Source organism: Mesoplodon bidens (assembly GCF_964165515.1).
Source record: "Mesoplodon bidens genome assembly, chromosome: 9".
NCBI classification, from domain to species: domain Eukaryota; kingdom Metazoa; phylum Chordata; class Mammalia; order Artiodactyla; family Ziphiidae; genus Mesoplodon; species Mesoplodon bidens.
In genome coordinates this window covers 40,413,333-40,439,563 of record NC_138166.1, presented here as the reverse complement: position 1 = coordinate 40,439,563, position 26,231 = coordinate 40,413,333, and positions in this window count along the sequence as shown.

Genomic DNA, 26,231 nt, shown 5'->3' with positions numbered 1-26,231 from the left:
TTTTGAGCTTATTTTTGTGTATGGTGTTAGGGAATGATCTAATCTCATACTTTTACATGTCCCTGTCCAGTTTTCCCAGTACCACTTATTGAAGAGGCTGTCCTTTCTCCACTGTACATTCCTGCCTCCTTTATCAAAGATAAGTTGACCATATGTGCGTGGGTTTATCTCTGGGCTTTCTATCCTGTTCCATTGATCTATCTTTCTGTTTTTGTGCCAGTACCACACTGTCTTGATAACTGTAGCTTTGTAGTATAGTCTGAAGTCAGGGAGCCTGATTCCTCCAGCTCCGTTTTTCGTTCTCAAGTTTGCTTTGGCTATATGGGGTCTTTTGTTTTTCCAAACAAATTTTGAAATTTTTTGTTCTAGTTCTGTGAAAAATGCCAGTGGTAGTTTGATAGGGATTGCATTGAATCTGTAGATTGCTTTGGGTAGTAGAGTCCTTTTCACAATGTTGATTCTTCCAATCCAAGAACATGGTACATCTCTCCATCTATTTATATCATCTTTAATTTCTTTCATCAGTGTCTTATAATTTTCTGCATACAGGTCTTTTGTCTCCTTAGGTAGGTTTATTCCTAGATATTTTATTCTTTTTGTTGCAGTGGTAAATGGGAGTGTTTCCTTGATTTCATTTTCAGATTTTTCATCATTAGTGTACAGGAATGCCAGAGGTTTCTGTGCATTAATTTTGTATCCTGCTACTTTACCAAATTCAGTGATTAGCTCTAATAGTTTTCTGGTAGCATCTTTAGGATTCTCTATGTATAGTATCATGTCATCTGCAAAGAGTGACAGCTTTACTTCTTCTTTTCCAATTTGGATTCCTTTTATTTCCTTATCTTCTCTGATTGCTGTGGCTAAAACTTCCAAAACTACGTTGAATAAGAGTGGTGAGAGTGGGCAGCCTTGTCTTGTTCCTGATCTTAGTGGAAATGGTTTCAGTTTTTCACCATTGAGGACAATGTTGGCTGTGGGTTTGTCATATATGGCCTTTATTATGTTGAGGAAAGTTCCCTCTAAGCCTACTTTCTGCAGGGTTTTTATCATAAATGGGTGTTGAATTTTGTCGAAAGCTTTCTCTGCATCTATTGAGATGATCATATGGTTTTTCTCCTTCAATTTGTCAATATGGTGTATCACATTGATTGATTTGCCTATATTGAAGAATCCTCGCATTCCTGGAATAAACCCCACTTGATCATAGTGTATGATCCTTTTAATGTGCTGTTGGATTCTGTTTGCTAGTATTTTGTTGAGGATTTTTGCATCTATGTTCATCAGTGATATTGGCCTGTAGTTTTCTTTCTTTGTGACATCCTTGCCTGGTTTTGGTATCAAGGTGATGGTGGCCTTGTAGAATGAGTTTGGGAGTGTTCCTTCTTCTGAAATTGTTTGGAAGAGTTTGAGAAGGATGGGTGTTAGCTCTTCTCTAAATGTTTGATAGAATTCGCCTGTGAAGCCATCTGGTCCTGGGCTTTTGTTTGATGGAAGATTTTTAATCACAGTTTCAATTTCAGTGCTTGTGATAGGTCTATTCATATTTTCTATTTCTTCCTGAGTCAGTCTTGGCAGGTTGTGCATTTCTAAGAATTTGTCCATTTCTTCCAGGTTGTCCATTTTATTGGCATATAGTTGCTTGTAGTAATCTCTCATGATCCTTTGTATTTCTACAGTGTCAGTTGTTACTTCTCCTTTTTCATTTCTAATTCTATTGATTTGAGTCTTCTCCCTTTTTTTCTTGATGAGTCTGGCTAATGGTTTGTCAATTTTGTTTATCTTCTCGAAGAACCAGCTTTTAGTTTTATTGATCTTTGCTATCGTTTCCTTCATTTCTTTTTCATTTATTTCTGATCTGATCTTTATGATTTCTTTCCTTCTGCTAACTTTGGGGGTTTTTTGTTCTTCTTTCTCTAATTGCTTTAGGTGCAGGGTCAGGTTGTTTACTCGAGATGTTTCCTGTTTCTTAAGGTGGGATTGTATTGCTATAAACTTCCCCCTTAGAACTGCTTTTGCTGCATCCCATAGGTTTTGGGTCATCGTGTCTCCATTGTCATTTGTTTCTAGGTATTTTTTTATTTCCTCTTTGATTTCTTCAGTGATCACTTTGTTATTGAGTAGTGTATTGTTTAGCCTACATGAGTTTGTATTTTTTACAGATCTTTTCCTGTAATTGATGTCTAGTCTCATAGCATTGTGGTCGGAAAATATACTTGATACAATTTCAATTTTCTTAAATTTACCAAGGCTTGATTTGTGACCCAAGATATGATCTATCCTGGAGAGTGTTCCATAGGCACTTGAGAAAAATGTGTATTCTGTTGTTTTTGGATGGAATGTCCTATAAATATCAATTAAGTCCATCTTATTTAATGTATCATTTAAAGCTTGTGTTTCCTTATTTATTTTCATTTTGGATGATCTGTCCATTGGTGAAAGTGGGGTGTTAAAGTCCCCTACTATGATTGTGTTACTGTCGATTTCCCCTTTTATGGCTGTTAGTATTTGCCTTATGTATTGAGGTGCTCCTATGTTGGGTGCATAAATATTTACAATTGTTATATCTTCTTCTTGCATCGATCCCTTTATCATTATGTAGTGTCCTTCTTTGTCTCTTCTAATAGTCTTTATTTTAAAGTCTATTTTGTATGATATAAGAATTGCTACTCCAGCTTTCTTTTGATTTCAATTTGCATGGAATATCTTTTTCCATCCCCTTACTTTCAATCTGTATGTGTCTCTAGGTCTGAAGTGGGTCTCTTGTAGACAGCATATATATGGGTCTTGTTTTTGTATCCATTCAGCCAATCTGTGTCTTTTGGTGGGAGCATTTAGTCCATTTACATTTAAGGTAATTATTGATATGTATGTTCCTATTCCCATTTCCTTAATTGCTTTGGGTTCGTTATTGTAGGTATATTCCTTCTGTTGTGTTTCTTGCCTAGAGAAGTTCCTTTAGCATGTGTTGTAAAGCTGGTTTGGTGGTGCTGAACTCTCTCAGCTTTTGCTTGTCTGTAAAAGTTTTAATTTCTCCATCAAATCTGAATGAGATCCTTGCTGGGTAGAGTAATCTTTGTTGCAGGTTTCTCTCCTTCATCACTTTAATTATGTCCTGCCACTCCCTTCTGGCTTGTAGAGTTTCTGCTGAGAGATCAGCTGTTAACCTGATGGGGATTCCCTTGTGTGTTATTTGTTGTTTTTCCCTTGCTGCTTTTAATATGATTTCTTTGTGTTTAATTTTTGACAGTTTGATTAATATGTGTCTTGGCGTGTTTCTCCTTGGATTTATTCTGTATGGGACTCTCTGTGCCTCCTGGACTTGATTAACTATTTCCTTTCCCACATTAGGGAAGTGTTCAACTATAATCTCTTCAAATATTTTCTCAGTCCCTTTCTTTTTCTCTTCTTCTTCTGGAACCCCTATAATTCGAATGTTGGTGCGTTTAATGTTGTCCCAGAGGTCTCTTAGACTGTCCTCTGTTCTTTTCATTCTTTTTTCTTTATTTTGCTCTGCATCCATTATTTCCACTATTTTATCTTCCACCTCACTTATCCGTTCTTCTGCCTCACTTATTCTGCTATTGATCCCATCTAGAGTATTTTTCATTTCGTTTATTGTGTTTTTAATTGATGCTTGATTCATTTTTAGTTCTTCTAGGTCCTTGTTAACTGTTTCTTGCATTTTGTCTATTCTATTTCTGAGATTTTGGATCTTGGAAATAGAATCTTAGATCATCTTTACTATCATTATTCTGTATTCTTTTTCAGGTAGACTGCCTATTACCTCTTCATTTGTTAGGTCTTGTAGGTTTTTATCTTGCTCCTTCACCTGCTGTGTGTTTTTCTGTCTTCTCATTTTGCTTATCTTACTGTTCTCAACACAAATTTAAAATCAACATAAAGAAGGTAGTAAAATGCAGTAAAACAAATAAAAATAAAATTTCTTGAAAATTAAAAAAATGAAGTCTTAAATTATTCATTTGTGAATAAGTTAGTCACAAAGGTCATTACAAATTTTAGAACTAAAATACAAAGAAATACCAGATATCAAGTCTTACAGAATGATACTGTATTGGTCCTCAGAGGTATATGAATAACATTAGATGCACAAAAGAAGACAAAACCAGATATTTTCAACTCATGTAAAGATTAAGGGAGTTGAGGGATATTTACAAGATAAAGGATAACTTTGACAATTTTAAAGAAGGAAAGTAAGATGGAGAAACTTATTTAACCAAATATCAAAATATATTTTAAGGCAGAGTGATTAAGACATTATGATATTGACATGGGTAGAAAATGAGAATTAGAACAAAGATTAGTTATTATTCAAGTTAGAGAATCAGATAAATGCCAAAAATCGATCATCCATTCAATATGTCAGTGGTCATTTATTAAAGAAAAAAAAGAAAAAAGAAAAAGGGAAAGAACAAAAACTTTGAAAACTAGAATAAAAGGAATTATCTTCACCAAGTAATCAAAATAATTATAAACAAGATAGTGATAAGTATTTTTTCACATTAGCTCCAGTGTCTGCAGTAAAGCAATGAGGATTTTTCGCCATTTAGACTTGCAAGAATTGGAAAGCAGCTTACAAAATGGGCTTTATGTACTATGTCAGCCTGGATTCAGTTAGTAGATAAAAGTCACATGGGAATACAATAAGAGGTCACTATTATGTTGTTGAGGTAGCAAGAGCAGACACCAGTTAACACAATTAGGATTGAGGAACAAAGGAATGAAGTTTCTTTTTTTTTAATTTTAAATTTTAAATTGGCCTTAAACCTCTGTGAAAGGGTACTACCTAGCTGCTACTGTTCTTTTTTTTTTTTTTTTTTCTGAACTCAAAGGAGAGACCCTATGGGTGGACAAAGTTCTCTGAAAAGGGATTGGAAAGTGTTAGAAAATTGCAAATTAAAATCAACTGCTGCCACTGATAAGGATAACTGCTACTATGGTGATGAAGCATTAATCTAGAAATAAAAGTAAAAACAGAAAATAAAATAAGAATAGTGAAAGACACAAAAGAGTATGTCCCTTTTCCCTACACCAGTTACTCAGGCTCTGTCTAGCACTCTCTATTGGCAGAACCAAATTGGAAGTCAGGTGCCAAAGAGAAATGTGGTTTTCAGAGTTTCACCTATATTATCACACAGCAGAATATAGTGGGTAGATTGGAAGCTGGCATACAGTAGCTTAATGATTAGAAGCTGGCATACAGTAGCTTAACAACTGGATTATTTGCCAAATATACATACAAAGTCCAAAAGTATTAACGGATTTTTTTAACTAAGGTAATTAAGAACAATGATGTAAGCACAATGCACAAAAATCAATAGCATCATGATAAGTGGTATCCAACTAGGATATCTAAAAGGCAGGACGTTCAGATTGTTTAATAAATGACCAGAAGCCTAATCATAACAGTAATATATAAAAATTGTATGATACATAATGGTAATAATATATTATAAATAATACATATTATAATTATATGTAACATATAACACTTATATATATACATATATAGAGAGAGATCTATATCTTTGTTTCTGTTACATCTTCTAATGATAGATAAAAACTACATATAATTAATTATAAACCCTTTTAAGAGCTATAAAGTATTTCTAATAAAGAGCAATAATACAGATTGGAAAGCTCAATATTAATAAAACTGTGAATTTTCTATAAATTGACCTAAAAATTTAATGTTACTGTAAAAAATTCTCAATAGATTTTTTTAAAGAAATTTTTAAAAGCAGGTAACAACTTTATAAGATAAAGAAAAAATAGACAATTTTAAAGAAAAACAGGATGGAAAAACTTGCTTTACCAAATATCACTCTTCCTTTCCTTTAAGGAAGAGTGATTAAGATATTATGGTGTTGACAAATTGATAGACAAATAGACAAATACATAGAGCAGAATGAAAAATCTAAAATCAGATCCATGCATATTTGGAAGCTTGATACATCAGAGGCAGTATTACAAATGAGAAGAGAAAATATTTATTATGAAGTAAATGATGTTAGGGAAACTGGTTGTTCATATGGGGAAAAATTGAAATTGGGTCATTATGTTAGAGTGTACACAATGACTAATTTTAGATAGAAATGAAAAATTTTTAACTTTTAGGAGAAAATGTCACATGTTTTCAATGGCACCAGATTAGGTTATTTTAAGATAACAATTTATTACCACAACTTACCATTAAAAATTATAAAGGAAAATCTAAAGAGTTTTAGAAAATATTTGCAAAAAGTAATAATGGTAAAATGGTTAGTATCTTGAATATAAAAGAACCACAGAAGAAAAAATACCTAATTATTCAATAGGTAAATGGGCAAAATGTACTAACAAATTCACAGAGAAGGAAATAAAAATTTCTAGTAAACATGTGGAAAGGTATTCAATAATTCTAACCCAATGAAATATACTTTTCTTTAAAAATTACCAAATTATATAGTGTTGAGCATGTGGAGCTTTGAAAACTCTTATACCCTCATGGTAAGATGGTAAATTACTGCATCAATCTTTGAAAGTAATTTCTTAACATCAAATAAAATTCAAGATATTCTTACTCTGCACCCAGACTTTCCAATTTCAGGAATCTAAATAAAATCTTGCAAGCATGAACAAGGTGATATCTGCAAAAACAATCCTTACCATATTGTTTCTTAGCAAAAAATTGTAAACAACCTAAATAAATATGTATCAATTGGAGGATGGATAAATAAATTACAGTAAATCTGTAAAATGAAATAGTCTCATATATAAGCATGATTAAATATTATTTGTTGAGCAAAATAAATGAAAATTGCAGAATGACAGTGTAATATTACATACATTTAAATATGCAAAAATAGTAGTTTATAAATACATGCTTATATATAAAATATTCACTAGATTGATAAAAACACTTCAGAAGGATGATTACCTTACAGGGAATGGTATTATGGAAAAATAGTGACCTCAACTTAATCTGTAAATGCATGTTTTTAGTAGATAAAGGCTCTGAAACAAATACTGCATGATGTTAAGATATGTTAAATCTGGATTACAGGAATGCGGATTCAGTTATTTGTCATATATGCATCTTCCTGTCTCTGTATATTTGAAATATTTAACTATACACCAATTCATGTTGATTTAAAAAATGCACCTGAACCCATATCTCATATTTTATACTCATATTAACTGAAAATGGATCACCTAAATATAAAACCTAAAGGAGAAAATAGAAGAAAATGTTTATGACTTTGGGTCAAAGATTTCTTAGATATGAGATCAAAAAAATCATAAAAGAAAAAAATGGTAAAATGGACTACATAAAGTTTTAAAACTGCTATCTAAAAGTTAATTACTGCCCCTGGGCAGCTGACGTGAACCTGCTCTCCTCAGGACCCGCTGGGGCTTTGGCTTCTGGAACACTGAGTCCATGCTGACAGCCTGGGGGCTTCGGGGCAACACGGGGTCAAGTCCATGCTGATGGGAGCCAAATCTCCTCAGGACTTGCTGGTGCTTTGGCTTTGGGACGTTGTGGGGTCCAGTTCATGCTGACAGGAGCCCTGTCTCCTCAGGACCTGCTGGGAGGTGGGGCGACTGAAGGAAAAGGTAACCCACAGGACCCAAGACATGGTAGCTACTAATATACTCTTCCCACAGTGCCTCTTAATACCTTGTGGACACCTACAAGGGAAATAAGTATCACAACTTTGGTTGAACATGGTTGGCCGCGTGGCTGACAGGGTTTTGGTGCTCCGGCTGGGTGTCAGGCCTGTGCCTTTGAGGCGGGAGAGCCAAGTTCAGGACATTGGTCCACCCGAGACCTCCCAGCTTCGTGTAATATTAAACAGCAAAACCTCTCCCAGAAATCTCCATCTCAGTGCTAAGACCCAGCTCCACTCAATGACCAGCAAGCTACCGTGCTGGACACCCTAAGCCAAACAACTAGCAACACACAAACACAACCCCACCCATTAGCAGTGAGGCTGCCTAAAATCATAATAAGGTCACAGGCACCCCAAAACACACCACCGGACGTGGTCCTGCCCACCAGAAAGACAAGATCCAGCCTCATCCAACAGAACACAGGTACCAGGCCACTCCACCAGGAAGCCTACACAAGCCACTGAACCACCCTTAGCCATTAGGGGCACACACCAAAACAATGGGAACTACGAACCTGCAGGCTGCAAAAAGGAGACCCCAAACACAGTAAGTTAAGCAAAATGAGAAGACAGAGAAACACACAGCAGATGAAGAAGCAAGGTAAAAACCAATCAGACAAAACAAATGAAAAGGAAATAGGCAGTCGACCTGAAAAAGAATTCAGAATAACGATAGTAAAGATGATACAAAATCTTGGAAATACAATGGTGAAAATAAAAGAAGCATTTAACAACGACCTAGAAGAACTAAAGAGCAAACAAACAATGATGAGCAACACAATAAATGAAATAAAAAATTCTCTAGAAAGAATCAATAACAGAATAACCAAGGCAGAAGAACGGATAACTGACCTGGAAGATAAAATAGTGGAAATAACACCCACAGAGCAGAATAAAGAAAAAAGAATGAAAAGAATGGAGGACAGTCTCAGAGACTTCTGGGACAACGTTAAAAACAACAACATTCGAATTATTGGGGTCCCAGAAGAAGAAGAGAAAAAGAAAGGGACTGAGAAACTATTTGAAGAGATTATAGTTGAAAACTTCCCTAATATGGAAAAGGAAATAGTCAATCAAGTCCAGGAAGCGCAGAGAGTCCCATATAGGATAAATCCAAGGAGAAACACGCCAACACACATATTAATCAAACTATCAAAAATTAATTACAAAGAAAAAATATTAAAAGCAGCAAGGGAAAACCCACAAATAACATATAAGGGAATCCCCATAAGGTTAACAGCTGGTCTTTCAGCAGAAACTCTGCAAGCCAGAAGAGAGTTGCAGGACATATTTAAAGTGATGAAAGGGAAAAACCTACAACCAAGATTACCCGACCCATCAAGGATCTCATTCAGATTCGACGGAGAAATTAAAACCTTTACAAACAAGCAAAAGCTAAGAGAATTCAGCACCACCAAACCAGCTCTACAACAAATGCTAACTGAACTTCTGTAGGCAGGAAACACAAGAGAAGGAAAAGACCTACAAAAACAAACCCAAAACAATTAAGAAAATGGTATTAGGAACATACATATCGATAATTACCTTAAATGTGAATGGATTAAGTGCTCCCACCAAAAGACATAAACTGGCTAAATGGATACAAAAACAAGACCCATATATATGCTGTCTACAAGAGACCCACTTCAGACCTAGGGACACATACAAACTGAAAGTGAGGAGATGGAAAAAGATATTCCATGCAAATGGCAATGAGAAGAAAGCTGGAGTAGCAATTCTCATATCAGACAAACTAGACTTTAAAGACAATTACAAGAGACAAAGAAGGACACTACATAATGATCAAGGGATCAATCCAAGAAGAAGATATAACAATTGTAAATATTTATGCACTCAACATAGGAGCACCTCAATACATAAGGCAAATGCTAACAGCCATAAAAGGGGAGATGGACAATAACACACTCATAGTAGGAGACTTTAACACTCCACTTTCACCAAGGGTCAGATTATCCAAAATGAAAACAAATAAGGAAACACAATCTTTAAATGATACATTAAACAAGATGGACTTAATTGATATTTATAGCAAGTCTGATATTGAATCACTTACAATAGATTGGAATTTTTTTCTGTCACTGACTTGTTATGGTATCCTGGACATGTCACTTAAACCCACTGTCAAGAAATTTGGTTGAAATACACAGTTCCTAATTTTCCTTTCCATCCTAAATAAGCTAACGTTCTTCCTTCCTAAACATGACGCCCGTTTTAAGAAAGGTGAGTAGGCAAACTTCTGTTTGAAATAACTCTATTTAGCTTTTTTATTAGCATCTTTATTGAAGTATAATTGCTTTACAATGTTGTGTTTGTTTCTGCTGTATAACAAAGTGAATCAGTTATACATATACATATATTCCCATATCCCCTCCCTCTTGCATCTCCCTCCCACCCTCCCTATCCCACTCCTCTAGGTGGTCACAAAGCACTGAGCTGATCTCCCTGTGCTATGCAGCTGCTTCCCACTAGCTATCTATTTTACATGTGGTAGTGTATATATGTCAGTGCTCACTCACTTCACCCCATCTTACACTTCCCCCTCCCCGTGTCCTCAAGTCCATTCTCTATATCTGCATCTTTATTCCTGTCCTGCTGTAGGTTCATCAGAACCTTTTTGGTTTTTTTAGATTCCATATATATGTGTTAGCATACAGTATTTGTTTTTCTCTTTCTGACTTACTTCACTCTGTATGACAGACTCTATGTCCATCCACCTCACTACAAATAACTCAATTTTGTTTCTTTTTATGTCTGAGTAATATTCCATTGTATATATGTGCCCCATCTTCTGTATCCATTCACCTGTCGATGGACACTTAGGTTGCTTCCATGTCCTGGCTATTGTAAATAGAGCTGCAATGAACATTGTGGTACATGACTCTTTTTGAATTATGGTTTTCTCCAGGTATATGCCCAGTAGTGGGATTGCTGGGTCATGTGGTAGTTCTAGTTTTAGTTTTTTAAGGAAGCTCCATACTGTTCTCCATAGTGGCTGTATCAATTTACATTCCCACCAACAGGGCAAGAGCGTTCCCTTTTCTCTACACCCTCTCCAGCATTTATTATTTGTAGATTTTTTGATGATGGCCATTCTGACCGGTGTGAGGTGATACCTCATTGTAGTTTTGTTTTGCATTTCTCTAATGATTAGTGATGTTGAGCATAAATCACAGCAAGATCCTTTTTGACCCACCTCCTAGAGAAATAGAAATAAAAACAAAAATAAACAAATGGGACATAATGAAACTTAAATGCTTTTGCACAGCAAAGGAAACCATAAACAAGACGAAAAGACAACCCTCAGAATGGGAGAAAACATTTGCAAATGAAGCAACTGACAAAGGATTAATCTCCAAAATATACAAGCAGCTCATGCAGCTCAGTATCAAAAAAACAAACTCTATTTAGCTTTAAACCCGTATCTTGTCAAAGATAATTTTTTTGTGTGGCTCTATACTACTCAGTGTGCCTTCTTCTGGCTCTATCTATAGGAGACCTCCTGTATTCTGAGTTACCATATTATAAAGACTGTTATTCTGAGAGTTCAGAGAGGAAAATGGTGCTGGGAATAATTGAAATCTGGTGAAAAGTATTGGGATTATCACAAGACTTTCAGTAGAAAAAAAGAAAATAAAAGTTATACATTTTCCCATGTGATTCACTTGTCTTCATTCTACACTGTTTCTAAAGCACAGGTTTCCTTGGGACTCTAGGTCCAATGTTTTTAAGCGACCACCACAAAATCCTGCACATTTTTTGGAAGGTGTGGTGAAAGCAAAGTAAAATATGGCACTTAACCAAATGGCAGAAACTAAGCAAGCCACAGAGCAGATGAATGCTAAATGTTAATGAAGGACTGATATATGCATCCAGACACTGCTGTTTATATTAATTGATAGTTAATTAAGAGTAGATATAATATGATAATGAATTTCAGAAAAGAGCACTGTGCATATTTCTCTCTGTAACATTGCCCAGAATCTACTAACTTGGAAACAGTACTTATTTGTGTTTTTTAAAACAAATACTGTTTTTGATAGACACTTGAGCATCTTTCAGGAAAGACAGAGGCCATTTCTTCATATGGAAACCTTCTAAAGGGAATTTGGAATAATTTTCCTGCTCTGCAGGAAGATGTTCCTTAGGGAAAGCATATTTAATAGAGGAAATGTGTTGATTTCAGTAATCACAGATGTTTAGTCCAGCCTATTTATATTTGACTTGACATTTTTTATAACATATAAATAAATTTCATAAAATTTGGTGCTAATGAGAGTGTGTGATGCTGATAATCCTGACTACAGTTAAGGAAAGTGCATATGGCTCTTCTCCAGGTTTCCTCACATGTCTCTACCCACACACCTTCATATAAAATCTGTAACACCCCTGCTAGGCAATTATGTGACATCTATTGTGCAAAGACTGCTAATGTTACTAAATTATTTAGTATATATAGAAGACAAGTTTCTATCAAGGAAGAGCTTGAGATTGTAGTGCTTAAAACCTGTTACAAAGTTGTTTGCTTTTTTTGAAGGAAAAAATTGTGCCAGTGGCAAGCCATGGTTACATACTAACATTGATCTACGTTAGATCTGCATATCCTAGGCTCTAAAAAATATTAGCTAGAGTTGCATATGTTTATTTTCACCCTTGAAATTTCTTAAGCAGCTAAGATACTTTTCATAGAAATTTTGAAATGGAATCTCTGATGTATATGAATAAGTGTATAGTCACGTATAATCACATACATTATAAACACATATACACACACAAACATATTTTATTTTTCCTTGAAATATAGTTGATGTACAATATTATGTTAGTTACACATATTTTCTTAAAGTGGTACTGGCATAGGAGAAGATAGAGAAAAACTAGTATTTATTGAGCACCCATTTAGCAAGGTTCAAGGCTATCGTTATTTCCCTAAGCTTTATCTGGTCATAAGAATTACCTAAGGCATATGTTTAAACACAAACTTGTGATCCTTATCTAAGACCTACTGAATCAGACTCTAGGAGTGGGTACCTAGAAATTTGTAATTCGGCCATTGCTGGAGGTGAGTCTTTGAATCAAGGAAGTTTGAGGAAAAACTGAAAAGATTTCATTTAAACTTCTACTACTCGTATAGATATTGTATCAAATATATCAATAAACTTGGCTAATATTAATTAATAAGAGGTGAGAGCTAGGATGTGAAATAAATCTATGTAATTCAAAAGCCCACATTTCCTACCCTCACTGCAGTTGCTTTAAAAAAACAGAAACATCCACCCCTCAAAAAAACCCCAGCTCTATTGATTTATAATGTATATACCATAAAATTCACACTTTGAAATGGTACAGTTGGTTTTATTATATTCACAAAGCTGTGCAACCATCACCATCACATTTTGGAGCATTTTCATCACCCCAGAAAGAAACCCATGCCCATGAATAATTATTCACCATCGCTTCCTCCCCTCAGCCTTGGCAATTACTCATCTGCTTTATGGATTTGCCTAATTTAAACATTTTGTATAAATGAAATCACACAATATGTGGCCTTTCGTTATTGGCTTCTTAAAATTATCATAATGTTTTCAAGGCTCATCCATGTTGTAGCATGTGTAAGTATTTCAATTGCTTTAAAAAATTTTTTTTCTTTTATATTGGAGCATCATTGATTATGATGAAATAATTTTCTCTTTTATGGATATATAACATTCTGCTGATCCATGCATCAATTGATGGGAATCTGGATTATTTCCAGTTTTTGGCTAATATGATTTATATTGCCATGAATATTTGTGTAGAAGTTTTTGTGTGGACAGATATTTTCAATTGTCTTGAATGTCTAGGAGTAAAAATACTGGATAACATAGCTGTATATTTGAAGAATTCCCAACAATTTTCTAAAGTGTCTGCACAATTTTACAATCCCACCAGCGATGTATGAGGTTCTAACTTCTTCCCATATCTGTCAACACTTGATATTTTTTCATTTTTGTTTTGCTATCCTAATGAGTGCAAATGGTATTTCATCGTGGTTTTGATTTGTAACTTTTTAAACAGTTTTACTGAGGTATAATTGAGATATAGAACAAAAAACTGCACGTTTAATGAAATAGATGAGTTTAGACATATGCATACCCCTGTGATATCATCACCATAATCAAGAAAACAAACATATCCACCACCAGTAAAAGTTTCCTTTTGTCCTTTTGTGTGTGTGTGGTAAGAATGCTTGACATGAGATTTACCTTCTTAGCAGATTTTTTAGATTTGAGATTTATTAATGAATAATGATGCTGAGTATTGTTTCTTGTGCTTATTGCCTATTTGTATATCTGCTTTGGAGAAATATCTATTTAAATCCTCTGCCCATTTTTAAATTAGGTTGTTTATATTTTATTATTGTTTTAAGTATCCTTTATATATTCTAGATATAAGTCCCTTATCAGTTATGTGACTTGCAAATAATATTTTCTACCATTCTATAGAATATCTTTTCACTTTATTGATAATATCCTTTGAAGAACAAAAGGTTTTTTTATTTTGATAAGATCAATTTTCTATTTTGTCACTGTACTTTTGTTGTCCTTTCTAAGAAACCATTGACATATTTGAGGTCATAATGATTTACTTCAATATTTTCTTCTAAGAGTTTTAGGGCTTTAACTCTTATGTTAAATCCCTGATCTGTTTTGAGTTATTTTTTGTTTATGGTATGTGGTAGGGTCCAACATCATTACTGTGTACATGAATATCCAGTTGTTCCAGTATCATTTATTCAAAAGACTATTCTTTCCCCCATTGAATTACCTTGACAATCTTGTCAAAAATAATTTGACCATAAATGTTAGTTTATTTCTGGACTCTCAACTCTATTCCATTGATTTATATGTGTATTTTTGTGGTAGTAGCACTCTGTCTTGGTTACTGTAGCTTTGTATGTTTTGAATTTGGGAAGTATGAATTTTTTAACTTTGTTTTTCTTCTTCAGTACTATTTGGCTACCCCAGGTGTCTTGCACTGCTATATGAATTTATAACCATCTTGTTAATTTCTACAAAATACATATATAGAATTTTAATGGAGATTGCCACCATAGCAATATTCAGTCATCCAATCAGTGAACCTGACTTGTCCCCACTACCCACTTCATTTCGTTTTACCTCTCTTGACTTTTTACACAGTATTTCTGTCTTTTTATCACACCCAAGAATATTTGGTTTTCAGTTGTGTGATATGCAATTCATAATGTAACTATTACAAGGTCTCTATAAAAGGTGTATAACACCTTTTGGACAAAGTGCCTTATAGTATAATAATAGTGTCTGTATAAGGGACAGCAGAAGCATAACACAGGAAAAAATCTGTGCATAAAGCAGGAGAGCAAAAGAATATAATTTTAAATCCACAGCAGGAGCATTTACACTTGTAAGAAATATACTTTGTTTTCTATAATTTCTAGGTTATTAAGAACAAACTATTTCTAGGTTATTAAGAACATTTGAAGTTAAAACCATCATAATTTATAATAATAAAGACATTTAAAAAAATCCACTGTTCTTATGCATTATATTTTGTCCTTTACTAATATTTATCTTTAATACCAACTACAAACCTCATTTTAAAGAGAAAAATTAGGCTGTGAGTGATGAAAGAGTGACCCAAATTATAAAATTATGCTATACAGATATAATATTTGAATGCAATTATTGTTTAAAGATTCTACTCATTTCACTGTAATAACTAATAGTGAAACGAGCCAAGGTTAGGAAATAGATATATGTTTTGTTCCATTCCTCAGCCACTGATTGGCAAATCATTTTTGTATCTTTAATTTAAAAATTTTACACTTGTGAAATGAGACTAATAATACTTCACAGCCTAATTATATATGCTGTAGAAATGCAGGATTGGTTTAACATTCAAAATTAATAAATGTAATTATCCACATTAATTAAATAGAGGAGAAAATCTTATATAACTTTTTAATGTGTTAAATAAAAGCGTTTTCTTAAAGCCAGTATCCTTTATGCAAAGCCTCATATTGAACTAGAAATAAACAGGAAATTTGATCTAAAAAAAGCTTTTTAAAGACCATATAATTAACATAATTAATGTTGAATAATTAAAATACTTACTTTGAGATTAAGTAAAAGGCAAACAATACCTGGTCTTGCAAAATTTTACTGGAGATTCTACCCACTGCAATAAGGCAAGAAAAAAGAGGCACATGGTAAAATAATTGAAAAAGAATAAATGGGAGCTTCTTCATTTCCATGTGACATTATTATGTTCATATAAAATCCAAAAAATACCAACAGGTAAAGTAGTTAAATTGAGTGTGTTTACCTTAATTGCTAGTTGCAAGTTCAGTATAAAAAGGTCAATGGCATTTTTATCTACTAGCAACAGAAATTTTCATTTAAAAATGACATCTGAAATAATTTGCAAATATATAACATATATGATAAATTATACATAAACTCATGGATAAAAATATAAAATATTGAAATAAATTAAGGAAGATCCATATAAGAGACAGAATATACTATGTAGGTTTGAAAATTCAGTATTATCTTCAAACATTTTTTGAACTTCAATGAATTTAAAATATATATGAAAATTAAAATCACCCAGAGACTCTAGAGGCTTTTGAACAAAAACAAAATGAGAGTTTTTGTTCTGCCTGATACCAAGACTTTTTATAGGTACAATCATTAAGACACTATAAGAGTAAAAAAAAAAATAGATCATAGAAATAGAAAAGAATCTAAAAACAGACCCCAGATATAAGTACCTTTGATTTGTAACAAAGGAAATATTGCAGATTAGTGGGGAAATTATGGTATTTTTAGTATATGTTACTGAGAAATTTGGATATTTACATGGAAAATATGAAGCATGATCTCTCCTTCATATCACAGAAAATTTAGTTCTAGTGAAACTTTTAACAACAGTGTAAAGAAAGAACAATATACCTTCTAGAAAATGATATGAGAAAGTCTTTATAAACTTGGAAAAACTTCTTGAAACATGAAACTAAAAACACTAATCTCAATGTCATGATTATAAATTTCTTTTCATTAAAATCAAAAATTTCTGTTCACAACAGACACCACTAAAAGAATGAAAAGGCAAACAGCAAATAGAGTAAAGACGTTTCCAAAACATACACCCAGCAAAGTGTTTCTACTGAGAGGATTTACAGACCACCTACAGATTAATAAGAAAGAGAGACTAGTCAAAATTAGAAAAATAGCAAAGGACTTGATTAGGCACTTCACAAAAGAGGATATCAATATGGACAAGAAACATATGGAAAGGTCTTTGACATCATTAGTTATCAGGGAAACCCAAAAGGCAGAATAACAGAGCCACCCAAATGATTACATTGATAGACCTGCAGTATCAGATATGGGCAAATAATCTAGCACAGACATAGCTATTCTAGCTTACTGGTGGGGTACACAGACTGGCACAACCACTCTGTAAAACTCATTTGGGCTTATCTGTTTCATTGAACTTATACATTCTCTACGCCCGAACAAATTTATTTCTAGGTATAAACAAAGGAAATGCATATACATTGTACCCAAAGATAAGAAGGTTTAATGCACAATTATTCACAATAATCAAATACTGGGAACAATTTTAATGCCCATTAATGGCATAATGGATAAAGAATTTGTGGTATAAGGTATCCATACAAGAAATACAATGGAGCAACTCAAGTAAACAAACCATAGCTACATAAAATAACATGGCTATTTTTTAAAATTTTGAGTGAAAGAGGCCAAATACAAAATAATGTATATTGTAAGATATCATGTATACAGAATGTAAAAAATAGAACTAAACAATAGTGTTTAGGAGTGTATATTTACATTCATAAGCCTATAATCTACAGTAAGTTGTACAATATTTCTTGATCTGGGTGGTGATTGAAATGTGTTCTCTTTGTAAAAATTTATTGAGCATACCTTTCATTGTGTGTCCTTTCATATAAAAGTATAAAGTATTTCACAATAATGTTTTATGGAAATAAAACTATGCTTATCTCTGAAATAATAGGACTCAGAAAAATATTAACCTGGAAACATTTTTTAACAATAAAATGAAACAAAATTTAAAATTACCTGTAATTGTCAGCTACAGACATTAAATAGAATCACAAAAAAATATTTTATGTTTGTTGAAAGGAAAACAAAATCAGCATTCAAATAGTAACTTCACATAGAAAATATAAGAAAGAAGAAAACTATTTAGCTTTTAAAAAGAAATTATGTTAGCTGTGTTCTTCCCAACCTAATATAAATGCTGTGAAATTTTCATTGAAATACTAAGAAATTTTGAAAGTTTAGCAAAAAGATGAGGACATTTCTTATTTCACTAATCAGATTCAGAAAGCAAAATTATATCAATTATTAGAAGTATAGATAATTGTGCTATAAGTTACCAAAGTAGGACAAATATAGTTTTGACTTTCTCTGTAGCCAAATAATCCAATTTTATCTCCAGTTACTGCTACCATCATAAGGAGTCAGTTATATAAATTCTGATTCATTTTACTGGTCTTAGCAATTTTTCTAAGATTAGTTATCCCAAATAATGCTCTTTAAACAATAGAATGTTTCAGTAGAGTGTTTGTCATTCTCAAATTTTATCCACAATAGAATGTTTCAGTAGAGTGTTTGTTATTCTCAAATTGTTATCTGGTGTTCACTAGCATCCAGTACTGGAATAGTTTTCAGAAAGTAGAATTATCTCTGCTATCAACTTGAATTTCCTTCTTTTAAATCTTAAAACAGAAAGTTAATCTGCTGTTAACTTATGTAATGTGACACCTACAAATTCTCTTTGAATCCACTATATAAATATTTAGATATGATGCTGGAATTAGATGAAACATAGTCAAGTATCAATTATCATTGCCATTTTAAGTAAACATGTCATCTTGGGTGAGCAAAGGAAACATAGTCACCCCAAATGAGTATTGGCTTTCTTCTTACTTTAATTACGATAATGAGTCTATAAATCATAGAAAAAGTTCAATAAAATGACCTTTTAAAAATTACAATCTATTTCTAAAAGTGCTGAATCAACCCTTCTAATCATATTTTGGGGTAAAAGATTTTGTGGGCTTTTTATCATGGTGGAATGAAGTATGTTTCCAGGATTCTACCACTTATTCCTTACTGTAGCAGACTAACAATAACCAATCTTGTTATTCAGAAAAGCTCAGGAAGAGGTCAGCAACCTTGGGTATCAAATCGACTTCATAATCTAATTCTTCTATTTTCACTTTACTCAGAAATAGAATTAAATCTCTATCCATCTTTTGAAAAATACTCTTTTCCAAATTTCTTTTGAATATTTTTTTCTTTGCCCACCGTTTTTTTCCCTCTATTTACACATAACAATGCAATCTGGTGAGTCCCTAAGAGAAAGTGAAATTGGAATTACTGTAGAAAAGAGAAAAGAAAATCTGCCCTAAAAGGCTTGTCTTCATTTGCCATCATGTGCCATAGCAGAAAATGTCTATAGCATAAACCACATACTCTCTCAAATTTTCCTTTATCTGTGTTCTCAGGAGGACAACAGCTCAACAGTGTTTATGTTTTTTTCTGGTTTTTGTTTCTGTTTTTGCTTTTGTTTTTTTCCTCTTAATAGAGTACTCCCTTACTAGGCTGGACAAATGTCATGTCCTCTGGCCCTTTCCAACATGTAATGAAAATAGACCTATTTCCAGCTACACCTTGCTGATTGCTTCCTACCCGCTGCTCAGGATAATTTGTTCAGTGTAAATGAAGATTTCAGCAGTTGTTGAAGGAAAAAGGTACAAAAAGATACCGTTGTACAGCATCTACATGAAGCAACTTGTATTAAAACAGTTCTGATTGAGCCAATGTATCTAAAGTGTATATGAGATCTGTAGTGTTTCACAATTCTAATTAGAGCAACCATCAAAACGTAATCTAGACCCTCAACCATATCTGACAAATTAAAATTCATTAGTTTGCCTGATTTAGGGCTAATGCATTTTGTGCTTTTTTCTTTCACTTTCTTTATCAAGGAAACTAGAATGTGGTCCATTGTTGTAAAAACACTGTTAACGTTTAATGCATTTGTTTTAAAAAATCATCCCTAACACGGACTTAACTTAAAACCATAAGAGGAATCATTGTGTTGATAAATTCTTGAAAATTTCTGAAAAAGAAGCAGTGAAGTGATTCTAAGATTTTAAAGCTGTAAACAGCACAATATTATTTAATCACATCCCATTAGATGATCTGTATGTCATCATCAGAATCTCAGCGTGGAAGATAAGTGCTTTCTCTCTCTCCTTCTCCCACCCTTCCTTCTTCCCTTCCACCCTCCCTTCTCTTCTTTCTCTCACTCTCACTCTCAGAAAGTAAATAATATAATTGCTGATAGGACAAGAACAGAAAACAAGGCATGATTCCAGTCCAGAAAATGTTTTACATTTCCAGCCCATAAAACACTACATAAAACAATATTGTTTAAAGAGAATGTTTATGATTTTTATTTGGCTTTAATTTAATAATATTATTTACTATATTAAAACCAACGTATTTTGAAAAATCATTTTTAAAAAGTAAATGTAATCAGAAAGCTCAAAAACAAATAATATCTAGTTTAAAAGTGAATAATCTAAAGAAAGGATTCCTAGATCCTATAGGAAGATATGCTATACGTGTGACCCAATAAAAAGAAGAAAGTGTCCTTAACCTAAATCCCCTGACCCTCACTGTGAGATTGAAGACAGGAGGTGTCCCCCATTATGTGTACACACTAAGTTTCCTACTTAATTTTCAGCATTTTTGATTTTGTGCATGGATGTATATATAAGTACTTTTTGCCAGTGGAGCTAAGAACTAGTAAATTTTTCTTACAGTAAAAGTATGTCTTTTCTGATAAAATTAGACTTTGTGCATCAGTACAAGCACAGTTGTGTTGTTTTGTGACGGTCTTTATGTGACTCTCCTGTAAGTCAGACATCAAATAACCTCACTCCCATCCAGTTTCCCACTCCAGTCACTTCCTTAATTATTTAGAGGACATAACTCAATCTTAAGATAACTAATGATTTTTTAGAAAAAAATTACCATGTTTTCTGGCATTATTTAAAATGGTATGTCTCATAATTTTATAAAAACACACAATTCACCCAATTTTAAAATTGAAAAATGAGACCTAGTCTTTATCTCGTTTTAGGGGAGCAAACTCCATGCCTGTAAATGATGTTTTTAAAGACCATTGTTTATCTGCACATTTTTTTCTATTTATATGCTTGTCGTTGTTTTATTGTGAGTTTGGATACCTGCAGATTTCCACATATAACTGGTCTCACTATTCTTCATTATGCATATATCTTTAGTTTCAAACCCGTAGTCTCATCCAACTACTTCATTTTGAATTAAACTAAAGGTTAAAAGAGTAAATGAATTGACCAAGGCCACACAGGTAGTGAAAATAGCAGAAAAATACAAGTGGCTTAACTCCCCCACAATGTATGTAACATGTTATGGATAAAGAAGGAGATCAGAGGCAGGCACACGGTTGAGGAGACAAGGAGGAAGGAAGGGGAGGTCCTGTCCGTGTTGCTGCATAACCACAGCCTTCCCATTGCCCTTGGCCGATTGATTTCAGTATGTATCCATCCCTCCTCTCTCTCCATCAAAAGAATAAACGAATTCTAATTTTACCATAAGACGTGCATTACTCTGCTGTACACCTGAAACTTATATAAAATTGTCAATCAACTGTATCTCAATAAAGATGTAAATAAATAAATTTACATTAAGGCAGTGTTAAACTATTTCTAATTTGGAGAAAAGGGGGACTCAAGTTTGAAATGGCATTAAAAGAACCATTGCTTAGAAGACTAATGTTTTTACGATTCTTGCCACTTTTATTAACCTACTTGAGAAGGAAATGAAAAAGGTAGGGTTAGTTGTTCATTGGTATGAAAAAGAAAATTGGATGACAAAATACAGATTTGCCTTATCCAACAGCAAGAATCTAAGAGTCTTACTGTGCCATTCAATATGCTGGCCACTAGCCTCATGTGGCTTTTTAAATTTTAAATAATTAAAATTCTAAAATGTTTAGAGTTGATTTCTTAAGCACACTAGCCACATTTTAAGTGCTCAATAGCTCCATGCAGCTAGAGGATGCTATATTAGAGCTGAAATAGTGGAACATTATTGCAGTGAGCCAGCTTAATTAAGGAAGGGAATGTGTACTTGTTTTTATTTAGCACTGGTAATCCAGGTTCCCAAGAGCTTTATGATTCTTTTACCTTTACATGTACTGTGAGGGGTAGCAAATAAGCAACTATTGGAAAAGCCTTGTTCTGAGCCGAGCTGTTCTTGCGTTGGCTTTTGTGGCATGTATGTCTTCCCCTCCATATATTAATAGCCATGTTCACTTTTGATAATAGGTAACATATGAACCCAGTGTTCTTTTTCATTTTTATCTTCTTAAATTGTCAGTTGAGAACTTTTATGTATTTTTAAAACCCTGACACTCATTTAGCTGAGATGTGCCTTTGCTTTGGTGGTTTTTATGTGCTACTGTTTTTTCAGCATAGGCTTGGACAACATGAGTTTAATTACAACATTACCTCTTCTGTGAGTTCATTTTTCAGTCTTCAAAATATCTGAAATACAAGCTTCACTTTTATGAAGCTTTCTGAAGTCATTCTGAATTTAGAAAATTCACCTTCCTTCGAATCTCTCATATCCTTCTCTCTCATTCAGTTGACACTGTATCTTGTTTTGTCAAAGGTATGACAGGAAACTATTTCATCGAAGAAGGACATGTAATCTTGTTATTCTCACAAGAGTAAAATGATTGGCAAACTGGTGTAAATTATTAGAATATCTTCTATCGCAATGTATTACTTTTCTCGTTCACCCTTCTAGGATTAAAGATGTTGTAAACTAAGCAGTGTCAACTTTCCTGTTGAAAAATGGTATACTAAAAAATATCTTAATAGATTAAATTAAATATAAATTAAAGTATATTTATAACTTAATTTAAATATATATATATATATAAGTATACAGTAGACCCTTGAACAACATAGTTTTAAACTACGTGGGTTCACTTAAATGTGGATTTTTTTCAATGGTAAATACCACAGAACTACACAATCTGCGGTTGGTTGAATCTTCAGATGTGGAAACACATGTAGCCAGGAACGAACTATATAGAGGAACCTCATATAGGGAGAGCGGATTATAAAGATATATAAGTGGATTTCTGCCTGCCAGGAGGGTTGACATCCCTAATCCCCTCGTTGTTCAAGGGTGTCTGTATATTGTTTCAGTTCCAAAAAGTCTTGACCTATATAATATGTAATAGTTAACAGCATTGTATACTAACTAAATATTTCTGACATTAAAAAACAAGTTCAGGGCTTCCCTGGTGGTGCAATTGTTGAGAGTCCGCCTGCCGATGCAGGGGACACGGGTTCGTGCCCCGGTCCGGGAAGATCCCACATGCCACGGAGCGGCTGGGCCCGTGAGCCATGGCCGCTGAGCCTGTGCGTCTGGAGCCTGTGCTCCGCAATGGGAGAGGCCACAACAGTGAGAGGCCTGCGTACCACCAAAAAAAAAAAAAAAAAAAAAAGTAAAAAACATTATCTGCCAGCCTCTGTTTTAAAGCCTCGGTAAGGGTCTCTCAGGCTTATAGGCTGATTGTCTTCTGTCCACAATTGTTTTTAATACACTACTATGTAAGAATTACAATAGGTCCTCTATCCAGGGGTACAATGTACTCATTCATAAAGCCACTAGGCAGACTCTCATTTATGGGTATTTTATTTGTAAGTAAGTCATACATATGTAGCAAAGATAAATATATATATAAGATGTTATGGAAAAACCCAAACAAAGTTTTTAGCCAACCCAGTGTATATAAATATCAGTCTACAAATTAAGCTATACCTGAAATAAAATATTTTAGTAATTTTGTGCATAGTCTCATCTGGGATAACAAAATAGTTTAGAATAACGTGTACAGTGTTACAGAGCATGAGGAAAGGCTTTGGCTCTGTTAGAGAAAAAGAAAACACATGAGGTCAAGGGAAGAAAGTTCTTTACCCATCAAAACTCCAGTCTGCCATTATATCATAGGGAGACAGTGAGACCTGGACAGAGTGTGAATTTTGTTCCAAGTGGAACCCTCCACTTTTTTTTTTTTTAGTTTAATGTTATTTTTAATCAAGATTTTCCAGGACCTGAAGCTTACACAATTTTTTTCTATTGAAGTATAATTGATTTACAATATTATGTTAGGTTCAGGGGTATAACACCAATATTCAATATTTTTATAGATTATACTACTTTTAAAGTTCTTATAAAATAGTGGCTATATTTCCTTGTGCTATATAATATATATTTGCTGCTTATGTATTTTATACATAGTAGTTGGTATCTCTTACATACAGTATCTCTTAGAACTAGTTTGTTCTCTACATCTGAGTCTGTTTCTGTTTTGTTACATACATTTGTTTGCTTTATTTTATAGATTCCACATACAAGTGATACTATAGAGTGTTTGTCTTTCTCTGTCTGGCATATTTTGCTTAGCATAATACTCTAGGTGCTACGAACATTGGGGATCATGTATCTTTTTGAATTAGTGTTTTTCTTTTCTTTGCATATATACCCAGGAGTGGTAATGCTGGATCATATGGTAGCCCTATTTTTAGTTTTTTTGATAACTCTCCATACCGTTTTCCATAGTGGCTGCACAATTTACATTTCCACCAACAGTGTAGAAGTGTTCCCTTTTTTCCACATCCTTGCCAACATTTGTTATTTGTAGTCTATTTGATGATAACCATTCTGACAGGTGTAAGGTGATATCTTACACCTGTCAGGTGGTTTCGATTTGCTTTCTTCTTATAGCAGTGTTGAGCATCTTTTCATGTACCTGTTGTCCATCTGTATGTCTTCTTTGGAAAAATCTCTATTCATGTCTTCTGCCCAATTTTTAATCAGGTTGTTTGTTTTTTTGATGTTGAGTTGTATGAGCTATTTATATATTTTTTGATATTAACCCTTTATTGGTCATATTAATTTGCAAATATTTTCTCCATTTCTATAGGTTTTATTTTAGTTTTGTCAGTGGTTTCCTTTGCTATGAAAAAGCATTTAAGTTTTAAATTTTAAATTTAATTGGGTCCCATTTGTTTATTTTTGCTTTTATTTCTTTTGCCTTAAGAGATAGATCCAAAAAATATTGCTACAAGTTCTGTCAAAGTGTGTTCTGCATGTGTCATCTTCTAAAAGTTTTATGGTTTCAGGTCTCATATTTGAGTCTTTAATCCATTTTGAGTTTATTTTTGTATATGATGTGAGGAAATGTTCTAATCTCATTCTTTTACATATAGCTGTCCAGTTTTCCCAGCACCACTTATTGAAGAGACTCTCTTTTCTCCATTGTATATTTTTGCCTCCTTTGTTAGAGATGAATTGACCATAAGTGTGTGGGTTTATTTCTGGGCTCTCTATTTTATTCCATGGAACCCTACATTTTTTGCTCTTTGTTTTTATAGTGCAAGCGTGAGAACAAACTTGTTAGTGCAAGAACACTTGTTAGGTTGTTCACTGCCAGGTTTTTGGTGTCACCTAGTTATTAGAGTTATCTGGAAAAGTAATTTTCTTTGTAATTTGAGGAATTTGGGAACATTGCAGCATATGGGGTTATATAGTCCCCCTTCCAGTAGATGAAATTTGTTCGTTCCATTGGAAGCTAAGGTGGAGTGCCATCCTTCCATATGGAAAAAAGGGGAGTCCCTCTCCCAGGTCCCCCTCTCAAACACTGTGCAGAAAACATGGACTGACCCCCAAGGTCACTGTCAAAAAATAATGATCTTTGCATAGCAAGAATTTTCTTTAAATCTGTTGAACTTGAAGTTCAAGCATCCTCATATGTTGGCAAAAATTGATTTAATTTTCACTAAGGATTATTCTAAATAAAGTCTCAGGATACTCTGCAGTGCCAAAAATGTAGGAAAGCCCTCTGGTGGTCAGTTGTTACTATTTGGTGACAGTCCAGTGAAATGTCTGTTGATACAGTCCAGTGTTTCTGCAGCAGTGTGCCCTGCCTCATTCATGAACTCTTAACCTAGGATCATCCTTCTTGGTTCATCGCACCATTTGAGGTCTTGACAACTGGCCACCATTCTAAGGCAGAGTGAGATGTGCTCTCCTCTACTCATGGAACCCATTCTCTGAAAACTTTCTCTTGCTTCTTTCTCCAAGGGATATTTTCTTATTACTCCTCCTCTGCATCCCATACACACACCAGGTGACCATTTCCATGAGTTTAACCTTTTATAAAGTTAAAATGTGTCTCTTTGAGAAATAGGCCCTGCAAAAAATCCACAAAGCAAAGAAATACAAAAGGCAGAACTATCTAGAGAGAGCACATCCAGTGAGGAACCATTCATGGAGACAAGTACCAGGAAAGTCTGCATTGAGAGCCCCCTCCAGTGCAGAACGAACTGCT